The sequence below is a fragment of the Chrysemys picta genome, chromosome 2 (assembly GCF_011386835.1).
Source record: "Chrysemys picta bellii isolate R12L10 chromosome 2, ASM1138683v2, whole genome shotgun sequence".
NCBI lineage: Eukaryota > Metazoa > Chordata > Testudines > Emydidae > Chrysemys > Chrysemys picta.
Window position 1 is genome coordinate 69,135,100 of NC_088792.1, and position 17,499 is coordinate 69,152,598.

Sequence of the window (17,499 nt, forward strand, 5' to 3'; positions counted from 1 at the left end):
GGGGGGGGCAAGAGCTGGCAGGGCTCAAGCCAGCTCCACACAACGGGTTCCAGGAAGGGAGCAGCACCTCCACCCCCTGACTCACTCAGGAGGCCACCCAGCCTGTATGGGCTGTGGGGGGGATGCAACTAAAAATATAACTCAAAGGGGGAACTCAGTTCAAAAAGTTTGAAAACTACTCAGGGTGCAGGGAGGAGGTAAATAGGGGCTGTGTGCGCACAGGGGGGTAGCTCAGGATGCAGGGAGAGGTAGCTAGGGGCTGTGTATGGGCAGGGGAGGCTCCCAGCTTCTGGAGCGGGGGTGCTGCGGCTCCCAGCTTCAGCTCCATGCCACTGCCGGCTGGGGCAGGGAGGCCGCCGGCTTCAGCCCTGTGCTGCTCCTGGCTGGTGTGGGATGGGGAGGGGGGTGCTGCCTTCAGCGCCAAGCCTCTGCCGGCTTCAGCACTTGGGCACTGGGTTTCAGCTGTGGGGTCCGTGACCCCCTTGAAAGGGCTCGCAGACCTCCAGGGGGCCGCGGACCCCTGGTTGAGAACCATTGGTGTAGACATTACCCCTCAGGCTGGATCTTGGGATCTGAGACGCACCCCCTCGCCTGGTTTCAGAACTTGAGTTACAGTTTGAGTGGATATGTCTACGCAGCTATATTTAGTACCATAGTGCGAGCCCTACAAGCTGGAGTCTGAGTCTGAGCCCAGGTCTACAAACACCCATGGGAATTTTTGCAGTCTAGACATGCACAAAGTTTCCATGGTGGGTGGAGTCAAAAAAAAATCATACCTGGAGAACTGAGCCAGTCAGATCTTGGGTAGAGAGAAGCTACAGGGCTACCAATAGGGAGTTTTGCAAGGGAGTTCTCCAGGTGAAGGAGGAGCAAATACGGGGCCCTTGGAGTGTGTGTCTGTCTGTAGTGTGTGTTTGTGTTTGGGGGTTACTTGCTGTGTGCTGAGCTTGTGTTTGTCTGTGTGTGTGTGTTTGTTTGTTTGTAGGACCATGTGCTGTGGCTGGCAGTTGGAAGCTGTGAGCTTCAAAGTAAGGTTTGAAAGCTAGAAGCCTCTGTTAATTGGCTGAGCCTTAGTGGGCAGGGCTATCAAGAAGGCTAGAGCTTTATAAAGCAGTGAGCAAGTGACCAGGGAGCTTTGTGAACAGGGCTGCTAACAGGGAGTTTTGCAGGGGAATTTGGAAGGGGAGTGGGAAGGGGGCAAGGTTCACTTGCCGTGCTTTTAAACCTGTAAACGAAACTATATTCAATTTTTTTGATTTAAACAAAACCCTTTCATTAACCTAGGTAGCTGTATGAGAGAATGCAGGCAGAAGCCCAGCAGCAGAGTGGGGGCTATCCAGTTTATTGCGCTGAATGCAGCATGTATGATTACCTGCCCTGTGGGCGGGTGGCATATGTGTGCATTCGGTGCAAGGAGCTCCTGGCCCTCAGAGACCGCGTTCAGGCTTTGGAGGCCAGGATGGTGGAACTGGAGGAGCTAAGGAAGGCAGAGAGGTATGTTGATGAGGCTTTCTGGGACACTGTAGATTTGTTCCACCTCCAGTCAGACAGCCCCTGCGCTGTTGAGGAGGATGAAAGGCCCAGGAAAGTAGAGCAGTCAACGGGAGCAGAGGGAAACCTTCCCATAGTTGGGACCCTCCTTCCAGATGGTGTTGGGGTATCCTGTCGCACTGAGGTTACCTCTCCGGGGGAGGGAACTCCAGTCACTAGCAAAAGGCAGGTGTTCGTAATGGGAGATTTGATCATTAGAAACATAGATAGCTGGGTTTGTGATGACCGGGAGAACAGTATGGTGACTTGCCTGCCTGGTGCGAAGGTTGCAGATCTCTCGAGGCATCTAGATAGACTTGCGTGTAGTGCTGGGGAGGAGCCGGTGGTCGTGGTACATGTAGGTACCAACGACATAGGGAAGGGTAGGAGAGACATCCTGGAGGCCAAATTAAGGCTGTTAGGGAAGAGACTGAAATCCAGGACATCTATGGTGGCATTCTCAGAAATGCTTCCAGTTCCACACACAGGGTCAGGTAGACAGGCAGAGCTTCAGAGTCTCAATGCGTGGATGAGATGATGGTGTAGAGAGGAGGGGTTTAGATTTATTAGGACCAGGGGAAACTTTTGGGATAGGGGGAGCCTATACACGAGGGATGGGCTGCACCTAAACCAAAGTGGAACCAGACTGCTGGCACTTAATATTAAAAAGGTTGCAGAGCAGTTTTTAAACTAAGAGTTGGGAAAGCCGACTGCTGTAGAAGAGCATGTGGATCAGACAAAGACTTCTTTTAGAGGAGAGTCTATTGATAGAGATTCTCTAGGTTTTAGTCAGGAGGAGATGATGGAAGAGGATAAAGTAGGGGCCAGATCAGACAAGAAACAGTCACATAAAAAAGAATCTGACACATCAGAAAAGGGCAGACAAATAAACAATGACAAGTTTTTAAAGTGCTTGTACACAAATGCTAGAAGTCTAAATAATAAGATGGGTGAATTAGAGTGCCTCGTGTTAGAGGATATTGATATAATAGGCATCACAGAAACCTGGTGGAATGAGGACAATCAATGGGACACAATCATTCCGGGGTACAAAATATATCGGACGGACAGAACAGGTCGTTTGGGGAAGGGGAGGAGGGGAGTGACACTATATGTGAAAGAAAACGTAGAATCAAATGAAGTAAAAATCTTAAGTGAATCCACATGTTCCATAGAATCTCTATGGATAGTAATTTCATACTCTAATAAGAATATAACATTAGGGATCTATTATCGACTACCTGACCCAGACAGTGATAGTGATGATGAAATGCTAAGGGAGATCAGAGATACAAAGAACTCAATAATAATGGGGGATTTCAATTATCCCCATATTGATTGGGAACATGTCACCTCAGGACGAAATGCAGAGACAAAATTTCTTGATACTTTAAATGACTGCTTCTTGGAGCAGCTGGTACAGAAACACACAAGGGGAGAGGCAATTCTCTATTTAGTCCTGAGTGGAGCGCAGGATCTGGTCCAAGGGTTAACTATAACAGGACCACTAGGAAATAGTGACCATAATATAATAACTTTTAATCTTCCTGTGGTGGGAAGAACGCTTCAGCAGCCCAACACTGTGGCACTTAACTTCAGAAAGGGGAACTATGCAAAAATGAGGGGGTTAGTTAAACAGACATTAAAAGATACAGTGACTAGAGTGAAATCCCTGCAAGCTGCATGGACGCTTTTCAAAGACACCATAATAGAGGCCCAACTTAAATGTATACCTCAAATTAAAAAACACAGTAAAAGAACTAAAAAAGAGCCACCGTGGCTTAACAACTATGTAAAAGAAGCAGCGGGAGATAAAAAGGCATCTTTTAAAAATTGGAAGTCAGATCCTAGTGAGGTAAATAGAAAGGAGCATAAACACTGCCAAATTAAGTGTAAAAATGTAATAAGAAAAGCCAAAAAGGAGTTTGAAGAACACCTAGCCAAAAACTCAAAAGGTAATAACAAAATGTTTAAGTACATCAGAAGCAGGAAGCCTGCTAAACAACCAATGGGCCCCCTGGACGATAGAGATACAAAAGGAGCACTTAAAGACGATAAAGTCATTGAGGAGAAACTAAATGAATTCTTTGCTTCAGTCTTCACGGCTGAGGATGTTAGGGAGATTCCCAAACCTGAGCCGCCTTTTGTAAGTGACAAATCTGAGGAATTGTCACAGATTCAGGTGTCACTAGAGGAGGTTTTGGAATTAATTGATAAACTTAACAGTAACAAGTCACCGGGATCAGATGGCATTCACCCAAGAGTTCTGAAAGAACTCAAATGTGAAATTGCGGAACTACTAACTATGGTTTGTAACCTGTCCTTTAAATTGGCTTCTGTACCCAATGACTGGAAGATAGCTAATGTAACGCCAATATTTAAAAAGAGCTTAGAGGTGATCCCGGCAATTACAGACTGGTAAGTCTAACATCAGTACCGGGCAAATTAGTTGAAACAATCGTAAAGAATAAAATTGTCAGATATATAGAAGAACATACATTGTTGGGCAAAAGTCAACATGGTTTCTGTAAAGGGAAATCATGTCTTACTAATCTATTAGAGTTCTTTGAAGGGGTCAACAAACATGTGGACAAGGGGGATCCAGTGGACATAGTGTACTTAGATTTCCAGAAAGCCTTTGACAAGGTCCCTCACCAAAGGCTCTTACGTAAATTAAGCTGTCATGGGATAAGAGGGAAGATCCTTTCATGGACTGAGAACTGGTTAAAAGACAGGGAAAAAAGGGTAGGAGTAAATGGTAAATTTTCAGAATGGAGAGGGGTAACTAGTGGTGTTCCCCAAGGGTCAGCCCTAGGACCAATCCTATTCAATTTATTCATAAATGATCTGGAGAAAGGGGTAAAAAGTGAGGTGGCAAAGTTTGCAGATGATACTAAACTGCTCAAGATAGTTAAGACCAAAGCAGATTGTGAAGAACTTCAAAAAGATTTCACAAAGCTAAGTGATTGGGCAACAAAATGGCAAATGAAATTTAATGTGGATAAATGTAAAGTAATGCACATTGGAAAAAATAACCCCAACTATACATACAATATGATGGGGGCTAATTTAGCTACAACTAATCAGGAAAAAGATCTTGGAGTCATCATAGATAGTTCTCTGAAGACGTCCATGCAGTGTGCAGTGGCAGTCAAAAAAGCAAACAGGATGTTAGGAATCATTAAAACGGGGATAGAGAATAAGACGGAGAATATCTTACTGCCCTTATATAAATCCATGGTATGCTCACATCTTGAATACTGTGTACAGATGTGGTCTCCTCATCTCAAAAAAGATATACTGGCATTAGAAAAGGTTCAGAGAAGGGCAACTAAAATGATTAGGGGTTTGGAACAGATCCCATATGAGGAGAGATTAAAGAGGCTAGGACTTTTTAGCTTGGAAAACAGGAGACTAAGGGGGGATATGATAAGGTATATAAAATCATGAATGATGTGAAGAAAGTGAATAAGGAAAAGTTATTTACTTGTTCCCATAATATAAGAACTAGGGGCCACCAAATGAAATTAATGGGCAGCAGGTTTAAAACAAATAAAAGGAAGTAGTACTTCACACAGTGCACAGTCAACTTGTGAAACTCCTTGCCTGAGGAGGTTGCGAAGGCTAGGACTATAACAGGGTTTAAAAGAGAACTGGATAAATTCATGGAGGTTAAGTTTATTAATGGCTATTAGCCAGGATGGGTAAGGAATGGTGTCCCTACCCTCTGTTTGTCAGAGGGTGGTGATGGATGGCAGGAGAGAGATCACTTGATTATTACCTGTTAGGTTCACTCCCTCTGGGGCACCTGGTATTGGCCACTGTCAGCAGACAGGATACTGGGCTGGATGGACCTTTGGTCTGACCCAATACGGCCATTCTTATGTTCTTATAAAACAGGAGTATGAGATCATCCAGGTGGGCGCAGTGGATGATCATGATGAGACATATGATGATGTCTTCTGGAATCAGAGGCGGAGTCCCAACTCCTGCGATGACTTACCCTATAGTACAGCCGTGGGTTCCCCACAGGATCAAGCTCTTAATACAGTATATGATGTATTGTGACGTATTTATAAAACTTGACCTCAAAAGTTAGATGCTTTTCCCCGATTCTTTCTTTATATAGAAAAGTAGCTTTTAACTCAAAGTTTTTGATTGAGGCTCAGTGGATTCAGCATATTTATTTTTTATAGCTCAGTGGTTTGAGCATTGGCCTGCTAAACCCAGGGTTGTGAGTTCAATCCTTGAGGGGGCCATTTAGGGATCTAGGCCAAAAATCTGTCTGGGGATTGGTCCTGTTTTGAGCAGGGGGTTGGACTAGATGACCTCCTGAGGTCCCTTCTAACCCTGATATTCTATGATTCTATGATTATCAATTTAGACTTTAATATATTTTGTATAAAGTGAAATCTGAATTTAAAACAAGTTTATTTTTAAAAAAGAAAATCAATTTAACAATCAAAAACTCTGATTGAAATTTTGAAAAATTCGGATAAAAAAAAATCCAAAATATTAATGGGGTTTTATTCTCCCCCCCCTTTTTTATTTTTGGAGTGTGTATTTCTCCTTTCTGCCCTCAATATATTCTTACTGTAGATTGCTGCATGATTCCAGCTTTGGAACTTTCTCCGGTCGTTACTGGCATCAGGTTATTTATAGAAGGAAAGTTTGGCACAAGAAAATAGCAGCATATGCTTCTTCCAGTAGTACATTGGGCAAGACTAATTGAATAGACTTTCTAAATTGGTGGAAGTACATTCTATGAGAAGACAAATTGCAGATAAAATAAAACTCCTATTTAAAACTCTATTTCTAACCCAAAACTGTGGATTTCATAGCACCTGCTGCTGATTGATAGCTTTGGCACAATCACTACATGTGTTTGGCGTAACATGGAACGGAATATAGAATTATTTTTTGTATTTAAAATATCTGGTATAGACTTGTAAATGCAATATACTTATGATGCTCAATACTTTCTCGGAAAGGAACTTTACAATGTTAGTTACCTTTCATAACTATTCTGGCCATGTTCCCTATTCTGAGAACCAGAAGAGGGGTAGCATAGAGCAACAGTACAAGATGAATTGTTGGGGAGCTGCTTAAACTAGTTTAAGAGCTGCTTTATGCCAGTAGAGCAGTGAAAAGCAGCTAGAGCAGATGTAAGAACTTCAAAACCCTGCTCTTGCTAGAATGGTGGAGAAACTGCAATAGTACACATCAAAGCTATTTCTGGTCAGAATAGCACTTCTCTCTTCAGCTGTTCTCCTGTGTTCTGCTGCCATGTAAGCATTCTGCTGCTTCTGCAACACCTTGGGTCTCCTCAATTCAAGAAATTCTGGTCCTTGCTGTTGCCTTTGCCCAAAAGGAGCCTCTTCAGAATAATGTAAGTGCTGTTCTTTCCCCCCACCACCATTCACCTCTTTCTTCACTTTCAGGGGTCTCCATCCACAGCTAGAAGGGATGGTTTCTCCTGAGTTCTTAAAATGGCTGTATGCTGTGACCCCCATCTCTTCTCCTCTTTCTTGATATCCTTCATCAAGGAGTTCAAGCTGACCTCTGTTACGTCAGGGAGAAATTTCTTGCGGGACTAAATCAGTTATTGGGACTCATTAAGATTGAATTTTGGGTACATGGACTTGCTGTCTGTGGGAAACCACTCAAGCTATGCTTTTGTGCCCATTGGAAAAAAAGAAAAACAAGTGATCTTAAAATTAAATTAAAAGATTGTTCTCAGTGACTCTCCGCAACAGGGTAACGATGTGGGACTAAAGAGATCAGTCTGAATTTGAAAGTATTGTAGAGACCTTCCTGAATGATTCATAACTAGCAAACCCTCAGCCTAAGTAGAAGACAAATTAAAGACACTTTTCTCCAACCACCACTTTTCCAAAAGCTAAACTCACAGAAAAAAAACTTTTCTCACCTCTTCTGAAGAAGATTTAGGCTCCATCAATTCTGAAACATTAGTACTGGTGAAGACAAAATAAGATGCAAACTGTTCCTATTCATCCCACTCCTTTTTGGCTTGGAAGACCAAGTTAGACAAGCAGTGATAAACAAAAAGCTTAATTTAGGGCCAGCTCATTGCCAATAACAAGGGGTAACCTTTCAACCCCTGAACCTGATGGCTCAGAAGGAAAGATTCTCTTTCCCAGAGAACCCAGAAACAGAAGAATTGAATCCTCACTTGGAAGGAATTATAATCCTTGGCATTGCTTGGAGCCTCTGTATTATCATTAATATGTTTAGAGCAGTCCTGGCAAGAACAGACTCCTTACTGAATTCCCTTTCTTCCAAAGAAAACACTGACATTTGTTCATCTCACAGAAAATTTTCCCTAGACTGTCCACTTTACATATGGTGTATGGCTTCCAGTACTGTAACCAGAATACATCTGTGGCTAACAACACGAAAAGTGGATAAGCTATGTAGTGAACCTCTTGGCAAGGTACCTGTCTGGGCGATCTCTCTGCCAGTTTCTGTCTATACAGATATTACCTGTCATTTAGGACAAAAAAATCTGCTACAAGGTGCTGCTTTTTTTGGAGGACTCATTTTAAAAAGCAACAGAGAGTCCTGTGGCACCTTTAAGATTAACAGAAGTATTGGAGCATAAGCTTTCGTGGGTGAATGCCCACTTCATCAGACGCAAGACTTGGCTATCCCCGATACTTTTAAAATGTATTTTATTCATAAACAAATTAACAAATTTATTTGTCAACTCTCCGAAAATTCATTTTGACTTTAAAGAAGAAGCTCTCTAATTTTGGAGAGGATACACTGAATTCTTCATACATAAGAAAGTACTTGAAATGCAAACGTCAATGTAACATTAACTATGGAGGCATGACTAGGGTCTCCAGGTAGCTGGTGAGTAGTCTCATTTATGTCATTTAAGCACATGCGTAAATTCCATGCCTCCTTCCCTTTCTGCCCCTCAAGATTGGGTCCTAGCTTTTTAACAGTTGTACTTCATTTTGTCTCCCTTTCATATAAACATTTGAGGTGGAATTTTTGAAAGTGCTCAGTACTGACCTAATTTTCCTCCCATTGAAGTCAATGATAAAACTCTTTCAGCGGAAGCAGAGCTAAGCCAAAGTTGTGTGCTCTTGAAAAGTCTTAATTCTTTCTTTAAAATTCCTTTAGTATGAGAGGTTGACTTATGAAACTTCTGCTTTACACCTATGAGCTAATCAGCTGGGAAGAAACAAATCTTATTTATGAAATTGAGGACAACTGCTCTGGGTGTTAAGTGTATTTTTATTTAAAATACTGTAGGTTAGTAGAAAATTTCAGGCCACCTTGAACCAGTTTTCCTATGACTAGTTATGTTGACACAAATAGGTTCAATTTGATTGTTGAACAGTTTTAAATTCAATTGAAGATATACAAGAGCTAAACTGGCAAACATTTAATGCTACCATCATGATATTGTAACCTTCATGATGTCAGCTGAGGCACTTTGTGAACATAGACTGTACACTCTGACATTTCACCAGTGATTAAGGGATTGGGAAAGAAAAGTATTTCTCTATTTGACAAAGCAGAGGCAGTCCCAATTTTATTTCTCATTGACCAGAAAAGTCAGTATGCAAGTAGATTGTGTATTTGGCTTCTCTAGGGCCGTGTTGTGGTTTTCTGCAGCAAACAAATGCAGGCATTAGGAAGAAAGCCTTTTGACCACAAAAGAAATTAAACCAATGTGCAAGGTGGAATGTACTGGCTTTGCATGCAATATTTGAACAGGGTAACAAGCAAGCCGGTCAGAAGGCTTGAGAAATGACCAGCTGGGAAGGCAGCCACGGACACGGTTACTGATGGAAAAATACATCCCGGAGCTTGGCATCTGAGCTTGCAGCTGCCAAAGACACCCACACATTTAAGGAGAAGAGGTTAGAACAAGCAGTTAATACCACAAGCAAGAAGAGGCAAGGTTGTATAGAATTTATGTACTGTCTTTTATACCAGTTTTCTTTCTAACTACATGTAGAAAACAAAACTGCAACTAACACATTTTAGGTTTCAATCAGACCAGGCACCAGTTGGAGAGAAGGGATTACATTGCAAACATTGATAATAAAGAAGGTTTTGGTAGACACTCACTAAAGAGCCAAATAGTTGTCTTTCTGTATTTACAGCTGTAAAAGGCTTTCTACATTTGTCTTCTCCAAACAGGAGTAATGGGCTGAATATGAAATTGTCCTGGATAGAACTACAGAATAGTGGGGCTTCTACCAGTGAAAAATATTAAACATTTCAGTGTAGTTTTATTGCTCTGATTTAACACGGAGATATGTATGTTACTGCAGGAACGAGTATTTTTAATTATAAAATTTCTGGGTTTTTTTCCCCTTGTCTCTTTATTTTTCTTGCTATCTTCTTCCATTCCTTCACTAACAAGTTTTATGTATGAAATTATAGCAAACTTTTAAGGAGAATATGTCAAGATCATTTCTGTGGTTCTCAAACGATGTATCTTTCTAAAAGGTAGAAATAAAGTACTTTCAGGAAATTTAGTAATATTTCTACCAGTTTTTTGCATGACTTAATCTTTTGGCTGTACCTATTGCTGTGTGTTCTGGTCTTTCAAAATGTAAAATAGAAAGTACATTAATATGTTTTAACATTAAAAATAAGAAAATATATGTGGCATAGAAATGTATTTTATAAACTAATTGTGAGGGAGTGATTTGTAAAATGGTAAAGAGCCATCAGAACAAGCAGAGTTTTGTTGTTGGTTTTTTTTTTCTTTTTTCTTTTTTTTTTTTTGTTCACAGTTAAAAGAAAAAAGCTGTCAGTAAAATGGTATCAATATAGCACTTTCTAATACAATAAAAATCAGCAACTGTTGTAGCTTAGTGTTATATATATATGAGAGAGAGAAATTGCATGTGTAATTGTCAAAGACTGTAACATAAATATAGTAGGATCAATGTTTACAAAGGTTTTATTTATGAAAGTATTTCTTTAGTGTCACTACAGCATTACTTTGTTCACACTACCTCTGTAGGTACATCCCTGTTGAATTGTTTCTTCTATTTGTCTGTATACAAGAGAAGCTTTTATATTTTGTGGACAATCTTATGGTCCAGTTTTTGTCTAAAACTGAGGTAGAAGAAGTAAAAAGCTTGTAAACATAAGTATCAGGCCTCTGTTTTCAAAGAAAATCGTGCTGCATTATGGACTACAAGGTCAGTGAGCAAACACAAAAATGATCTTTTGAAACCATTCACTCTGAATAATTTTAAGTCAGTTGATATCAAGAAAGAATAGTGGGCAACTTCCTTTTTTATTTTATTGTAAATTCTCTTAAAATTTTAGATAAACATTACCCATCAAATTAAGTATGATTAAAAAAAATTGGATTAACAGTAAAAACACTTGTATGCTTGAGTAGAAAAAGTAAGTAATCCTTTGAAGTTCTTCACAAGAGCAAGAGGTCAGAGTGACACAGGAACAATGAACATATTAAGATTTATGTAGGCTCTTTTTTTTAAATACAAGACCTAAAGGTTTTCCTGATTGTATCCTGTTGCAGAGCATAGCAGGATGCAGCTGACCCACTCCTGTTCAGTGTGTACCCAGCTATTGTCAGTTCTTTGTAATCAGATAAATGGACCTTGTAAAGGTTTAAAAAAAAATAAAGATTCTCCAATTACAAAACCATTCTTCTAAGATGGCAGGCATTCAAAGTAATGTTCAACATGTTCCAGACTACCAATAATTGAGTATTTACTTTAGAGAGAGAGATACGATAAAAGTGCTTACATAGTCTCCATTACCATAGCATCTGAGCACCTCTCTAATTTTAATAAATTTGTCTCACCTCAATTCTGTGAGATAATACACAGAAATAAAGTTCTCATTCCTTGGTTGTATTAGGACTTCACCAGTGTAAAGTGTCTCTAAAGCTGGCTTAGCCAGCTACTGGAAGACTCCAGGACCCCTGTCCCTGGCAGTGAGTTCATTCTTATGGTTTATTAGTTCTTTGGGGCTATCCTCTGCTGGAATATGTGCTTTAAATTGCACCAGCACTACATGTCTCATGCTTATGGATGTACAAATGTCCTTTGCGTCCTTCAAGCTGTGCTGAATGTCACAGGCAAAGATAAGGCACAAGTATGACTTGTCTAGGGTTGCATACGAAGTCTGGTAGAATTGAGAATGGAATGTAACTCTCCTAAATCCTGGTCCTATGGCTAAATCAGAGGACTCTCCTTCCTAGACTATAATGTTAGGGACTCTTTCAAACCAAAGTACAAAACTGCCCTTAGTACTTCTTTCCTTTGCCTCATTGTTTGATCTTCAATCTGGATCAGCTTTTCCACTCAGAAAAACAGACACTAATTGAACCTCGTTTTCATTAACTACAGTTTCCTCTCTGATCTTTCTATCAGAGTTCACTCTGTCTATTCACCAGCTCCTTGCCTTGAACTTCATCCATCTGTCTCCTTCCTCAGGCCCTTTCCTCCAGAGATCCTATTATCTCCCATACATCAGTGGCCATCATTTGTCTCCGGCTCCCTCCCTTTCCACTCAGTCATGCTCTCTTCCACCTCAACTTCATCACTCCTACTACTAAATATGCCCCAATAACCCTAAGCCCTTGGTTGCCACAATTTCCACTTCCTATGCTTATGCTCTCATGTTGCTGAGTGCATCTGGAGGAGGACTTCCTCCCGTATAAATTTGTCCACGTCTCCTTCAATTCTGTCATCTTCCTAATCAAACAGCACTACTTCTCCATCCTCATTGAATCAAATATCTACATCTCAGCTGCTTATTTGCCACCTTTGACTCTCTCCTAACGCCCTTTCCCTACACCTGCTTTGTTTTGCCTCCCTTCACATAATCTTGCAGACTTTTTTCAAACAGAAAATAAGATCAACATGACCTTCCTTATTCTGCCCAACCCCCCAACACTCTGTCTCGTCCTTCCAGGTTGCCAGTGCTGTGGTTTTTCATTCTCTAATCACTCCCCTGTCTCAATGAACCCCATCTCCTCCTGTGACACTGTCTAACCCTGACCTTTCTTTTTATGTATAATTTTTCTCTAGTTCCTTCCCCTCACAATAGAAACATCCTCAACTAAAAAAGCTTGAATCCACCTACCTGACCAACTACTATGCCATCTTCCTTCTCTTGTTCACCTCTAAATTCTGCATCTTGGCGGGGGAGGGGGGGTAGACGAGATGACCCTTGCGATCCCATCAAACCCCATGATTCTAAATTAATTGAATGTGCTCTGTCTACAAGAAGAGGAAAGATGATCTTGTGGTTATGACTCAAGAGTGATGGGTGCAATACCTGGCTCTGCCATAGACTTCCTATTACCTTGGTTATGACAATTGAATATGTAGAAGTAGTTTAAGCTGGAATTAATTGAACTGCAAGACAAGTCAGGGCTTTAGTTTTCAATATTTTTTTTACCTATAGTAGTTTTGCAAAATTCAGATGAGAGACCCTATCAGTAGTGGCACTGAAATAAGTCAATATTAAAAATATTTATAATATAGTTGATTATAAATTCTAATTTAAAATTGTGATAGCACAGACTTTTACATTATGCAGTGGTTTTATAAAACCTGATTGAAATCAGTTATTGGAAAAACAACCCAAATTATTTAAATCACTGTACCTTGTTGGGCTTTCTAGATATTTAGCTTACTGTAGTCCAGAGAGAGCCCACTGATGTTGATTTATTCTTATCTTCACCGTAGGCAAACAGAATATATGCTATTCCTATAAATGAAGGTATTCTGGAGCTGGTAAGACACTTCTGCTAATCCCTGTTTTAATTCCACCTATTTCAGGGTGGATTAGCCTTTATATCAAGTCCCTCAGACAGATTTTTGAATACTTTTGACTCTTGCCTCACTCTAGAGTCTCTAGTAGTAATGGTGGATAAGCAATAATTCCTCAGACATACTGCAGGGTAAAAATCATCAGCTATCAAAAATATACTTGTTAAATCTGACTTCCTCATATTGGAGAAGCTGCTGTCTTTTTAAAATAAGGTCTGAGTTTCAGTGAAAAAGGAAGTTAAATCAATTGAGTCTGAGGGTCAGATGGTGGCGAAACATGCTTTGGAGGAAGCATATGATGCTTCTGGTACTATTGCCAAGGCAATGGTCACAGTTAGTGTGCATCAACCTTCCTGGTTAAAGAGCTCCAGTGTTTCAAAAGAAGTTCTGACCATAGTCAAAGTCCTTTATGTTTGAGAGCCCAATTTAGTGAGAAGATCTATGATACCCTGCAGAAGATATAAGGTTCTTTGGCAACCCTCCCATCTCTTGGCTTTTGTAGCCTTCTGGGAAGGAAGAAATCCACTTTTCTGTTTCCAGAGGCAAAATTTATCCTGACATTGAGTAGACCAGAAGCACATTTTCTTCAATCAGATCCAAGAACTAATGCCATCCATCTGTGGTAACCTGGGCTGCTACCCTGAGCTGCAGGCAAGAAATTTGATGGAGTGACTGAGCATCTCCACCCAGGTTTCTCTGTGAACTTGTAAATTTAGCTCTTGGTGACTTTCCTGGTTATATGCAGCAGAATTACAGCTCTGTGTATCTGTGAAGTTACAGAATCTTGTTTTAAACCCATAGGTTAATTTTTGGTTAGTTTGGGTTTTTTTTAAGGTTTCTCTTCTAAGACATTGTAGATTCATAAACTATCTAGCATACTTCCTTAGCCTTGATGCATTGAAATTGATTGCCCTCCATTGTCTCTCTTATACATTGAGTATTTATTTTATGGATGCTTTATAGCCTAAACCATATCCAGTTATGTATGTGGGCTCTTGATGGAAGGGGATGGAGGTGGAGGAATGTGCAAAGAAAATCCAGATAGAACTCATCATATGCTGTTCAGTGTTAAATCTGCAACTGGCAAAAGTATGAGACATTAACAGCTGCACTAAAACTATTTTAGCTCAGATGTTTTTCCAGAGGTATTTTTATGTGGACAAACAAATTTCTCCAAAGAATAAGAATTTAATATTCATGTTGAGACCGATTTTTTGTATCCTTTCTTTGTAATGCAGCAGTATATAAATTAAGGTTTATGGTTAGGTCAGTGGCCTTATATGTGGTAGTTAGAAGCAACTTGTGGTTGAGGCGTTGGCAAGTAGTTTGAGGCAAAGCACTCTAGTTTGCACAAAATACTTGGGTGGTAAGCTTTTTGGCAAGCTGCTAAATAGTAGTAGAGGCAGCAAAACACTTTCTGACATTCACTAATGTGCTCACTTTCTATGTCAATGAAAAGAGATTTCCAGCATTTTCAATCCTTTTGATACACTCAAAGCAAACTAGTGTAGAAGGTGTAATAGGAACAATTTTAGGTGGAAACTGAATACAGAATTTCTGGGTTTAATGTGTGGGTGTTAGTGACCTGTGATGTAGAGGTGGTCAGACCAGATGATCTGATTGTTCCTTCTGGCCTTAAACTCTATGAAATCAAGCAGGATTATGTTCTGGAAATACTGTATGATTTAACATTCCTTCTTCAGGATCATTATTACTGGGTATGTGTTCATCAGTCATATCAAGATGTGGTAGAATTTGTAAGACGGGGTTATCTGATAAAGCTCGCACTGTTGCCCTAAAGCAGTTTTCATAGTTGAGGAAAAACATAATACTGTAGAGGACAGCACCACTTTAGCACTTTCTAAACACTTCCCAGAAACAGAACCCATTGCAGAGAGTAATTTTTAGGGCTACAGGGCTTTGTTATACTGGAGTGCCAATCCAAAGTAACTTTATCAAATTTAGTGGAATTACATTAGATTTATACCAGATTAACAAAGAAGAATCAGGCCTGTATTCTGTCTTTTGTAGTGTTTACACACATACATGCCAGAGCTTCTGGTATATCTGCTATAATGATGGGAGGATCTGTAAGAATCTTGAATAGTTATACAAAACATGTCCCCTAGACCAGGGGTTTTCAAATTCCTTTGCACCACGACCCCCTTCTGATAACAAAAATTACTACATGACCACAAGAAGGGGGACTGAAGCCTGAGCCCGCCACCCTGGTGGAGGGGCGAAAGCCTGAGCCCCACCTTACTACATTACTTCAGGAGGGGGGACTCAAACCTGAGCCCTGTCACCCAGGGCTGAAGCCGTCGGACTTCAGCCCTGGGAGGTGGGGCTCAGGTTTCAGCCCTAGGCCCCAGCAAATCTAAGCCAGCCCTGGCGATCCCGTTAAAACAGGGTCCCGACCCAGTTTGAGAACTGCTGCCCTAGACAAAGAGTGAAATCAGTTTGACCATTTATTTCTCTGGGAGAACAACAGAAATTCCAGCAGAAGTGTATCTACCTGTCTCAATAGTTGCTGCAGAAAAAGACTAGGATTAGCTAACCTTCATACTTTCCACCAAATCTTTTATAAAACTATGTATTACAGCAGTTCCTAGAGGACTGCTATCAAGTCTCATTGTGCTGGGCACTTTACAAACATACATAGTCACAGCTCTTGTCCTGAAAAGCTTAGTCTAAGAATACAACATACAAAGGGTGAGGAGAGAGGATCACATTTTAATATGCATTAACAATTAAAAAAATGTGCATAATAAAATAATAAATATCACCTATTCCATCGGCCCCTCAACCACCATTAATTGGCTGATTTCTCAGAGGTGTGCTGGGAGAGGTGGGTAAAACACTTCTTTTAGACAAACAAAAGTACTGAGGAGATTCACAAAGATACTTGTACTACTGTAACTAGCTTTGAGACTTGAGTACCCATATACCCTTTCCTTGAACATCTCAGAATGATTTCAAGTGGGTTGATACACTTAGCTATGGGGTAGTCTTTTCTTCAGCATCACAACCTGGGATAAATAGAATCAAAAGAAATTTGATTTCAGTTTGAGATTGTTTTTGATATTTGAGAGCCAAATTCTGTCCTGGCTTGCACCCATGCAACTCTTGAATTCAGTGGAGATGCATTTGGCATGGTGGCAGAATTTGGCCCTTTAGTAAGGGAAGTTCTTTCAGAACTACAGCTAATTATGCATGTAGTATCAGTAACAAAAATAGTACCAATATTCCTGTTCTGCCAGACATTTGTATTCTGGAATAAAGTTACTTAGTTTCATCAACATAAGAGAAGTCCACAAAAGTTTATACTACAGTAGAACCTTAGAGTTACAAACACTTTGGGAATGGAGGTTGTTCATAACTCTGAACAAAATGTTATGGTGGTTCTTTCAAAAGTTTGCAACTGAACATTGACTTTGAAACTTTACTATGTAGAAGAAAAATGCTGCTTTTAACCATCCCAATTTAAATGAAACTAGCACAGAAACAATTTTCTTTACTTTGTCTAATCTTTTTTTAACTTCCCTTTTATTTTTTGTTAGTAGTTTACGTTTAACACAGTACTGTACAGCATTTGCTTTTTTGTGTGTATCTGCTGCTGCCTGATTGCGTACTTCCGGTTCCAAATGAGGTGTGTGGTCAACCAGTCAGTTCACAACTCTGGTGTTCATAACTCTGAGGTTCTACTGTGTGTCTACCTTCATCAGTAATATAATATGGATAAAACAATAATAGTTCTTGTCAGGGTACGGCAAATCCAAAGTATCATTTATTTTAACAAGAGGAACAAAGCATTAGAGAAAAATTATTTTAAAACAGTATACAGGTATCTTATCTACAGTTTATCATCCCCAATGGTAACAGAGGCAGGCCTGACTTCTTTATACACTCCCAGCAGGATGCTTGTATCTGAGTCTGGTTTTCTGGAGCTATTACCATTTCTGAGGGAGGTACTCTTTTAAACACTGCTGTAGTTCTTTTATTCTTCTGTGTTTATGTTGGCTAGACAGGAGGCAAAAATCATCAAAGCTAATAAGCCTGGAATTGTCCCTTTAAACACTCTCAAGTGTTTGCTGAGAGGTGGCTTATCTTGAGTTCATTTATTTCCTTCTGACCTTCTTTTCCAGACACTCTTTGTTAA

General features: G+C 40.2%; 1 protein-coding gene across 11 annotated transcripts in view; it reads left to right on the top strand.

The window, feature by feature from the left end:
- PLCL2 (phospholipase C like 2) overlaps window positions 1–17,499 on the top strand; it is a 204,310-nt gene that overhangs the window by 34,969 nt on the left and 151,842 nt on the right. Inside the window, exon 1 of one of the 11 annotated variants that reach the window (XM_065583429.1) lies at window positions 9,339–9,469. The exons of the other annotated variants lie outside the window; for them this stretch is intronic. The gene's annotated coding sequence lies outside the window, so the exon portion shown is untranslated. Of the gene's footprint in view, window positions 1–9,338; window positions 9,470–17,499 lie in introns of those variants that run through there. 11 annotated transcript variants of the gene reach the window in all.